Source organism: Salmo trutta, chromosome 31 (assembly GCF_901001165.1).
Source record: "Salmo trutta chromosome 31, fSalTru1.1, whole genome shotgun sequence".
Lineage (NCBI taxonomy): Eukaryota > Metazoa > Chordata > Actinopteri > Salmoniformes > Salmonidae > Salmo > Salmo trutta.
In genome coordinates this window covers 27,592,689-27,603,730 of record NC_042987.1, presented here as the reverse complement: position 1 = coordinate 27,603,730, position 11,042 = coordinate 27,592,689, and the positions used below count along the sequence as shown (strand labels likewise).

Below are 11,042 nucleotides of genomic sequence, written 5' to 3'. Positions count from 1 at the left end.
ATCTTAAAACAAACCGACCAGAACCATCCACCATTACCCAAACATTAGCTTTCTTCTTATCACATAAAGGCAGGAGAGGAGGTGGTAGAGGGAGGGAACTTTAGAAGTCTCCCAGCAGGCAGAAAACATTCTGTAGGATTGGCTCATGTCTGTCTGTGGCTGCAAAACGACTGCGTGTGACACAACAATGGAAGTAGTCTATGAAGCTTGAACGGTGACGTCTGAGCTTGGACATTTGAGTCAGACTTTGCTAATGTTTTCATGCTCTTAAATGCATCAACTGTTCCTTCATTCCACATTGAAGTAGTTTAATTTAAATAGAATCATCATTTTAGGAAATGCCAGTCTGCCTAGATTGAGGTACACGTGTGTTTGGCAGGTTAGACAGCCACTTCCTGTCTGGGTCCACTCCTAACTATAGTCCATAGTGCTGCATCAGATGACCTGGGCTCCACAATCACCCGACCTCAACCCAATTGAGATGGTTTGGGATGAGTTGGACCACAGAGTGAAGGAAAAGCAGCCAACAAGTGTTCAGGATATGTGGGAACTCCTTCAAGACTGTTGGAAAAGCATTCCAGATTAAATTGGTTGAGAGAATGCCAAGAGTGTGCAAAGCTGTCACCAAGGCAAAGGGTGGCTACTTTGAAGAATCTAAAATATGAAATATATTTTGATTTGTTTAACACTTTTTTGGTTACTACATGATTCCATATGTGTTATTTCATAGTTTTGGACACACCTACTCATTCCAGAAAAACCCTTGAATGAGCAGGTGTGTCCAAACTTTTGACTGATACTGTATATACTAGGCGGTGTCATAGGATGGCCCAAAGAATTGTCAAGGAATCCAGTCGCCTAAGTCATAGACTGTTCTCTCTGCTACCGCACAGCAAGCGGTACCGGAGCTCCAAGTGTAGGTCTAAAAGGCTCTTTAACTGCTTCTACCCCCAAGCCGTAAGTCTGCTGAACAATTAAAGGCTCCTTAACAGTCCATCCACAATAACATGCTGACCCCTCTTGACTGCCAATGCTTTCAGCACTGTATTGCCCTTCAACTTGTTGAAGCATTACTATCACCTCTGGTCATGGTTTTGGGCCGTGTGCAACACACACACACACACACACACACACACACACACATACACACACACACACGCACACACACACACACACACACACACTTCTGAGTGTCTTCTGCAGCAAAGTGATGGGTCATCAGAAAGCCTCCAAGCCAGAACCGGGGGCCGATGTGCGTCATTCTCACACTGCCACAGACAAACATAGACACAGGGAGACAATAATAAACACTTCATCCTCATATTGCCCTACATACAGAGATAGAGACACCGTCAGCCGAGCACCAAAACGTGTCTTTGGGAAGACTGGTGCACTTTGGGATGGTGAGTCCCTAGCACTTCTACGTCATTGAATGTGCCGATTCAAAGCAGCTTCCGCTAAGCCGTGAGGATGGGGGCTCTTTCCCAAAACTCCCATGTTAAAAACAATTCCAGAATATTCTATTTAAAAAGAGGTTAGCTAGTCGTTTTAATCGTTCATTAGTGACTTTGGTTAACCGGTTTCGAATTAGATCAAACTTAATAGTAAACCTTTCAAGGAAAAGAAGCGCGAGACCCATTTTGGAAGCCAATCATGGGTTTATTTTAGAAGGATCAGGCACTTATTTTCTTACTGATTTAAATGTTTCTCATTCTAAATAGCATTTTCATGTTGGTACTAAAGGCCAAAGACAGGACATCAGGCCCTGTGGCTCTATACTAGAACATTAGGAGAGTCAGGTGTATTAGTACGTGTGCGTGCAGATGCATGCTCTTTGCATCAGACAGGACTCCTTTCTCACATTGTCTGCACGGATGGGACGGATGCATAGCAACAGCCAGTGATAGCAGTTAAGAATGGCTATTCTTGACTACCATCTGCTGCTATTCTGTTGATTTGGTGAAAGAGTGTGTGTGTGTGTGTGTGTGTGTGTGTGTGTGTGTGTGTGTGTATTCTTTTTTTTACCATTATTTAACTAGGCAAGTCAGTTAAGAACAAATTCTTACTTTACAATGACGGCCTACCCCAGCCAAACCCTCCCCTAACCCGGATGACGCTATATCAATTGTGCGCCACCCTATGGGACTCCTGATCACTGCCGGTTGTGATACAGCCCGGGATCGAACCAGGGTCTGTAGTGATGCCTCTAGCACTGAGATGCAGTGCCTTAGACCACTTGGGAGCCCTAAGGATGAGATTTAAACACACTGCATTATGTAAACAACACCCGCTCCTTAATCAGTGCCAAGTCTACTGTGTTTTCCCCTAAGCTTGTGCTGACAAATGCACATAGGAAAATATAGATTTATGATGTATAATGGTGAATACTGTACTTCTTATTCAGGGCCTTAGCTATATCGTCTTTTCAGTTTGCTGCAGCTAGCAACTGGAACGAGCTGCAACAAACACTCAAACTGGACAGTTTTATCTCCATCTCTTCATTCAAAGACTCAATCATGAACACTCTTACTGGCACGTGTGGCTACTTTGCGTGATGTATTGTTGTCTCTACCTTCTTGCCCTTTGTGCTGTTGTCTGTGCCCATTAAAGTTTGTCCCATGTTTTGTGCTGCTACCATGTTGTTTTGCTACCATGTTGTTGTTATGTTGTGTTGCTACCATGCTGAGTTGTCATGTGTTGCTGCCTTGCTATGTTGTTGTCTTAGGTCTCTCTTTATGTAGTGTTGTGTTGTCTCTCTTGTCGTGGTGTGTTTTGTCCTATATTTATATGTTATATATATATATATATATATATAACTTTTGCCTTTTGGTAGGCCTTCATTGTAAATAATAATTTGTTCTTAACTGACTTGCTAGTTAAATAAAGGTTAAATAAAATGTTTAAATACATATGAGGACATCGAGGTCCGGACCTCTGCAGGTTTTTCGAATAAAAAATACATACAAATAATAATAATACTTTTTTTTATGAACACAGTCGAGGTCTCAACTTGCTGTTGGGAGTTAGAATAATAAAATACACAAGGTGCAATTTCGAAACTTGGTTATGCATCAGCAGTTTTCCTTTGCTATTACCATGCATGGATGTGGTTAAACAATTCATCCACATTGACAATACACACACTTGTATAACCGTTAGATAACAGCCAGTCGTTTGAGCCTCTATGAACCAACCACCGACAGCGCTCCATTCACCCACAGTCTCTCGTAGTGCTTCCACCTCACTCCCTGCACGCTGGTTGTGGCCATGGGATTCCACGTGAAATCGTTACATAAAGAGACTGGCATCGTTTTTCACCAATGGTCGTACGTCTCGGGCTGTTTCCATATACTTGCCATGGAAACACAATTACCTGAGCCAATGAACGCAGGGTAGAGGAAGGAGGTAGGACGTGCTAAGGGCGGAGCTCAAAATGAGGTCACTCTAAAGCGCTAGGGATACTATGACGAAACTAGGAACGCTAGGTGTAGAGTAGTGTGTCAAACCAACGCCAGAATTACCGGTAAGCAAAATAAAACGATTAGTTTTGCAAACCAACAGAAGTCGTTGAAATCACAGAAAAGAGACGAGAATCTACTTTAACTGGCAGGTTGGTGAATCTGTGATATATTTGTTGGCTCCTATGGTTTGGTGTTTGTGGGTGATTTTCAACTGTGTCGCGAAAGCATACGTCTTCGAAACTCTGGGAGTGGTCGGAGCATATATACATCTTTATTATAACACGGTTTGGTGGGTTTTACAGACATCTTAAATAATTTAAAAGGAGTTTGAAAGTTGCGTTGCATGACTGTCAGTGTGCTGGTCATAGCGGGACAGTAAGCCCTGCCCACTGTGTTAGTAACGCTCCTTATATGTCTAAGGCTGGACTATACACAGCCTATACACAGCCTGTGCCATAGTCATAGAAACAAGACATAGAAACAATTATGCAAAACAATAACACATGTTTGCCCTCTGTATGATCAAGCTTGAGTGAGGATGAGTGATCAGTCATCATTGCATGTGTCAGAGATCTTTCAAAAACATGCTTAGTGCATTGGAAGGGCAGTCTATTGCGGTGTTTTCTGGCAGTGAAACATTGGTACACAACATTGTGAACTGATCAGGCGGCAGGTTTAGTTGTTTCAAGCCAGACAGTGGCTGGGTGCCTTGCGGTGCTGTTTTATAACATTCATTAGGCCTAAATGAAAAATCGCCACCGCATGGAGCCGGTGTTGTATCCTGTTTTTAGTCATCTTTAGCCGACTAAACAATAATCGCTCTGTGTGATTTCCCAATTTTATTCGATTTTTCTTTGCTAGAGAGACACAATCATAAGGTCAATGGTATGGAGAAGGATGATTTATTTATTTTTTCATCCGAAATTAGGATTCAGTAATAATAGCCTACTTACTAAGATGTCTAACATTTACAAACAAGTTCGATTATTTGTACATTTTGAAATGAAGATGAAGTGTTTAAACGACATATGTAAATGCTGCAGTGTCCTCACCTCACCTACTTATTTATATTATGTATAATATTATGTATACACAACTTATAAAATGAACCTCCTGATCCGAAATGCTTGTGAAAGGCATACAGTAAACCCTCATAGACCACAATAGGCCACACATGCTTAACGATACCCACTACTACATGAGTCGTCTCCATTACGTTTTTAAAAAACTATTTACAGTGGGAACACTTTACACCTATAATTTCTGTGTTACTACTACATGGTTATAGTACTTACCAGGGTTCTATTTTGTTTCACATGAATATACAAATGAGGGGGTGCACCAGTGGAAAGTACTGCATAAGTAAATGTCTTAATTACTACAGTATAACAGGGTTATTACTTAATATAAAAGGTTATTGCTTCCTATAACATGGTTATTGCTTTGACCTGTCCCCAAATGAATTGAGTTGGTTCACAGTTGGTTTTGGTATTTGAACCTGCGTGTCCTGATCACGTCTGGTGGGGAGAGACGGTGTAGCCCTGGGGTTAGTAACTCTAGTAAAATAGATTGAGTTTAAGTTGAAATACAATATTCTTGGAAGCAGCATCACAAGACCAAGGTAGAGGTGATGTCACATCCGCAGGCTAATGCAGGCTACATACATTAATAGCAAGCCCTGTCAACTTTATTGATCCTCTAAAACACTCTCCAAACTTTCTTAAACTTCTTTTCATTGTTTTGGAGGGTTGCAGTTTTGTTAGGCGTTTTTAGAACTTGGAGAGTATGGCTCCATGCATGCTGCTGGTCTGGGCTTGGATGGGAGGGAGCAGAGAAGGTGGATGACGCACGAGAGGGAGAGAGACAATTTAAGTGCCTTTGAGGGGAAATCACTATGGAGATATGAGGCCATTTTAAACAACAGAGAGAAGGGTTGGCAGTAGGCCACGCTCGGAACACACCTCTCCCTCTTATCTCCCTCCCTTCCTCTTTCCATTCAAGTTCAAGTTTTATTGTCACATGCACAAGTACAGTGAAATGCTTAAATTGCAAGCTCTAGCCAACAGTGCAGTAATCAATATAAAAATTGTACAACTAATAAATGAAGAAAATAAAAAATAAAGAAAACATGAGAAATAAGAGAGGAAGCTATATACAGGGTCAGTGCCAATACCACATGTACAATGTGCAGGTATACTGGAGTAATTTAGTTAGATATGTACATGTAGACAGGGATTAGGAGAAAGTGACTGGTAGCAGGATACATAATAATAATAGTAATAGTAAACAGTATGGCAGCAGCGTGGGTGTGTGCATGGTGGTGAGTGTGTGTATAGAACGTGTAAGTGTGTGGGTGTTAGTGTGTGGGTCTTAGTGTGTGTATGGAAAGTGTAAGTGTGTGGGTGTTACTGTGCAAGAGTGACAGTGTAGGCGTGATAGGTAGATATACACTGAGTGTACAAAACATTAAGAACACCCCCAGTCCCAAGGTTTTGTACATTTTACGTCATTTAGCAGACGCTCTTATCCAGAGCGACTTACAGTAGTGAATGCATACATTTCATGCATTTTTTTTTTTTTTTTTTTTAATTGGCCCCCCGTGGGGGTTGAACCCACAACCCTGGCGTTGCACACACCATATCTGTGTTGCAAACACCATGCTCTACCAACTGAGCCACAGGGAAGACCAAGTACACTCAGTGAATATGTAAACAGGGCTTGAAAGTGACTGACTCATAGCAGGAATATATAAATACCTATGGTAATATACAAGTGGTAATATATACATTAAACAAGAGTAACAGTGACCAGTAGCAAGATAAAATAGATGGGTACTAATGGTAATGGCAATTAATAATCAATGAACAGCAGCATAGTGGTAGTAATGAATCTAATCAATAATCAATGAACAGCAGCATAGTGGTAGTAATGAATCTAATCAATAATCAATGAGCAGCAGTGTAGTGGTAGTAATGAATCTAATCAATAATCAATGAACAGCAGTATAGTGGTAGTAATGAATCTAATCAATAATCAATGAACAGCAGTATAGTGGTAGTAATGAATCTAATCAATAATCAATGAACAGCAGTATAGTGGTAGTAATGAATCTAATCAATAACCAATGAACAGCAGTGTAGTGGTAGTAATGAATCTAATCAATAATCAATGAACAGCAGTATAGTGGTAGTAATGAATCTAATCAATAACCAATGAACAGCAGTATAGTGGTAGTAATGAATCTAATCAATAACCAATGAACAGCAGTATAGTGGTAGTAATGAATCTAATCAATAACCAATGAGCAGCAGTGTAGTGGTAGTAATGAATCTAATCAATAATCAATGAACAGCAGTATAGTGGTAGTAATGAATCTAATCAATAACCAATGAGCAGCAGTGTAGTGGTAGTAATGAATCTAATCAATAATCAATGAACAGCAGTATAGTGGTAGTAATGAATCTAATCAATAACCAATGAACAGCAGTATAGTGGTAGTAATGAATCTAATCAATAATCAATGAGCAGCAGTATAGTGGTAGTAATGAATCTAATCAATAATCAATGAGCAGCAGTATAGTGGTAGTAATGAATCGAATCAATAAGCAGCAGCGTAGTGGTAGTAATGAATCTAATCAATAATCAATGAACAGCAGTATAGTGGTAGTAATGAATCTAATCAATAACCAATGAGCAGCAGCATAGTGGTAGTAATGAATCTAATCAATAAGCAGCAGCGTAGTGGTAGTAATCAATCAAATGTATTTATAAAGCCCTTCTTACATCAGCTGATGTCACAAAGTGCTGTACAGAAACCCAGCCTAAAACCCCAAACAGCAAGCAATGCAGGTGTAGAAGCACGGTGGCTAGGAAAAACTCCCTAGAAAGGCCGTAACCTAGGAAGAAACCTAGAGAGGAACCAGGCTATGAGGGGTGGCCAGTCCTCTTCTGGCTGTGCCGGGTGGAGATAACAGAACATGGCCAAGATGTTCAAATGTTCATAGATGACCAGCAGGGTCAAATAATAATAATCCCAGTGGTTGTCGAGGGTGCAACAGGTCAGCACCTCAAGAATAAATGTCAGTTGGCTTTTCATAGCCAATCATTCAGAGTATCTCTACCGCACCTGCTGTCTCTACAGAGTTGAAAACAGCTGTCGTAGAGAGGGGACCAAAGCGCAGCGTGTTGAGTGCTCATGATTACTTTTTATTTTAACACAGAACACTAAAGAAAATAACAAAAGCGAAAAACGATCAGCTCACAGTTCTGTCAGGTACATAGACTAAACAGAATACAACTACCCACAAACACAGGTGGAAAAAAACCCTACTTAAGTATGATCTCCAATTAGAGACAACGAGGACCAGCTGCCTCTAATTGGAGATAATCCCCCCCAAAAAAACATAGAAATACAAAACTAGAACTAAACATAGATATAGAAAAACACAAAAACACCCCCTGTCACGTCCTGACCTACTCTACCATAGAAAATAACATCTTACTGTGGTCAGGACGTGACAACAGCAGGTCTGGGACAAGGTAGCACGTCCGGTGAACAGGTCAGGGTTCCATAGCTGCAGGCAGAATAGTTGAAACTGGAGCAGCAGCACGACCAGGTGGACTGGGGACAGCAAGGAGTCATCAGGCCAGGTTGTCCTGAGGCATGGTCCTAGGGCTCAGGTCCTCCGAGAGAAAGAGAGAGAAAAGAGAGAGAGAGAATTAGAGAGAGCATACTTAAATTCACACAGGACACCGGATAAGACAGGAGAAATACTCCAGATATAACAAACTGACCCTAGCCCCCCGACACAAACTATTGCATCATAAATACTGCCGGCTGAGACAGGAGGGGTCGGGAGACACCGTGGCCCCATCCAACAATACCCCGTGACAGGGGCAAACAGGCAGGATATAACCCCACCCACTTTGCCAAACTACAGCCCCCACACCACTAGAGGGATGTCTTCAACCACCAACTTACTATCCTGAGACAAGGCCGAGTATAGCCCACGAAGATCTCCCCCACGGCACGAACAGGAGGGGGGGTGCCAACCCAGACAGGAAGATCATGGCAGTGACTCAACCCACTCAAGTGACGCACCCCTCCTAGGGACGGCATGGAAGAGCATCAGTAAGCCAGTGACTCAGCCCCTGTAATAGGGTTTGAGGCAGAGAATCCCAGTGGAGAGAGGGGAACCGGCCAGGCAGAGACAGCAAGGGCGGTTCGTTGCTCCAGTGCCTTTCCGTTCACCTTCACACTCCTGGGCCAGACTAGTCTTCAATAAAGACTTAAAGGTCGAGACCGAGTCTGCGTCTCTCACATGGATAGGCAGACCGTTCCATAAAAATGGAGCTCTATAGGAGAAAGCCCTGCCTCCAGCTGTTTGCTTAGAATTTCTAGGGACAATAAGGAGGCCTGCGTCTTGTGACCGTAGCGTACGTGTAGGTATGTACGGCAGGACCAAATTGGAAGGGTAGGAGCAAGCCCATGTAATGCTTTGTAGGTTTGCAGTAAAACCTTGAAATCAGCCCTGGCCTTAACAGGAAGCCAGTGTAGAGAGGCTAGCACTGGAGTAATGTGATCAAATGTTTTGGTTCTAGTCAAGATTCTAGCAGCCGTGTTTAGCACTAACTGAAGTTTATTTAGTGGTTTATCCGGGTAGCCGGAAAGTAGGGCATTGCAGTAGTCTAACCTAGAAGTGACGAAAGTATGGATTCATTTTTCTGCATCATTTTTGGACAGAAAGTTTCAGATTTTTACAATGTTATGTAGATGGAAAAAAGCTGTCCTTGAAACAGTCTTGGTATGTTCGTCAAAAGAGAGAATAGGGTCCAGAGTAACGCCAAGGTCCTTCACAGTTTTATTTGAGACGACTGTACAACCATCAAGATTAATTGTCAGATCCAACAGAAGATCTCTTTGTTTCTTGGTGCCTAGAACTAGTATCTCTGTTATGTTTGAGTTTAAAAGTAGAACATTTGCCGCCATCCACTTCCTTATGTCTGAAACACACGCTTCCAGTGAGGGCAATTTTGGGGCTTCACCATGTTTCATCAAAATGTACAGGTGTGTATCGTCCGCATAGCAGTGAAAGTTAACATTATGTTTCCGAATAACATCACCAAGAGGTAAAATATATAGTGAAAACAATAGTGATCCTTAAACGGAGCCTTGAGGATCACCAAAATGTACAGTTGATTTGTCAGAGGACAAACCATCTACAGAGACTAACTGATAGTAATGAATCTAATCAATAATCAATGAGCAGCAGTGTAGTGGTAGTAAGGAATCCAATCAATAATCATTTTAGCAGCAGTGTAGTGGTAGAAATGAATCTAATCAATAATCATTTTAGCAGCAGTGTAGTGGTAGAAATGAATCTAATCAATAATCATTTTAGCAGCAGTGTAGTGGTAGAAATGAATCTAATCAATAATCTATGAGCAGCAGCGTAAGTGTGAAAGTAGGTGGTGTAAGAACAAGTGTGTCAGGAAGTAATGTAATAAAGATATTGTGGAGGAAATGCATCAGTAGTCTGAGTGTTGCGTAGCTCAGTAAACGTACAACCTCGTTCAGTTACAATAGTCCCATGATGACATCACGTCTCCTTTTCAATCCAATAATGCTTTATGCTTTAAGTTATTTTATTGACTACTAATGCAACACCATAAAGTTATGCTGATTATGTTTATGACCTTATATTAACAGTGGTAGATTCAGCCAGAGGACAACAGTGGTAGGTTCAGCCAGAGGACCATGGCAGGCAGCCCAATGCGTTACATGACGGATTGGGGACATTGTGTCGTTCATGACAGATTGGGGGCATTGTGTCGTTCATGACAGATTGGGGGCATTGTGTCATTACATGACTGATTGGAGGCATTGTGTCGTTCATGACTGATTGGGGGCATTGTGTCGTTCATGACAGATTGGGGGCATTGTGTCATTACATGACTGATTGGGGGCATTGTGTGGTTCATGACAGATTGGGGGCATTGTGTCGTTCATGACAGATTGGGGGCATTGTGTCGTTCATGACAGATTGGGGGCATTGTGTCGTTCATGACTGATTGGGGGCATTGTGTCGTTCATGACTGATTGGGGGCATTGTGTCATTACATGACTGATTGGGGGCATTGTGTCGTTCATGACTGATTGGGGGCATTGTGTCGTTCATGACAGATTGGGGGCATTGTGTCGTTCATGACAGATTGGGGGCATTGTGTCGTTCATGACAGATTGGGGGCATTGTGTCGTTCATGACAGATTGGGGGCATTGTGTCGTTCATGACTGATTGGGGGCATTGTGTCGTTCATGACAGATTGGGGGCATTGTGTCGTTCATGACAGATTGGGGGCATTGTGTCGTTCATGACAGATTGGGGGCATTGTGTTGTTCATATGATGCTGCTCAGGGCAAAGCGAGGAGAGTTATACATCACTAACTGGGGGGGGGGGTTGGCTTTGAGGGCCAGTTTCCTGGACACAGGTCAAGTCTAGTCTTGGACACTGTTGTATCCTGTGCATGTGGTGAATAAACATTGAAACTTAAAACTTGAAATATTACTAATAGCCAGCCA

At 42.1% G+C, this 11,042-nt stretch overlaps 1 protein-coding gene across 5 annotated transcripts in view; it reads left to right on the top strand.

Annotated features, from left to right (window-relative positions):
* The first annotated feature begins 3,402 nt into the window (after positions 1-3,402).
* Positions 3,403-11,042, top strand: part of LOC115169848 (period circadian protein homolog 2) — a 28,581-nt gene continuing 20,941 nt past the window's right edge. The window contains exon 1 of one of the 5 annotated variants that reach the window (XM_029725879.1): positions 3,403-3,610. The gene's annotated coding sequence lies outside the window, so the exon portion shown is untranslated. The remainder of the gene's footprint in view (positions 3,611-11,042) is intronic. The other 4 variants (XM_029725876.1, XM_029725875.1, XM_029725877.1 and 1 more) reach the window with 4 other exon arrangements.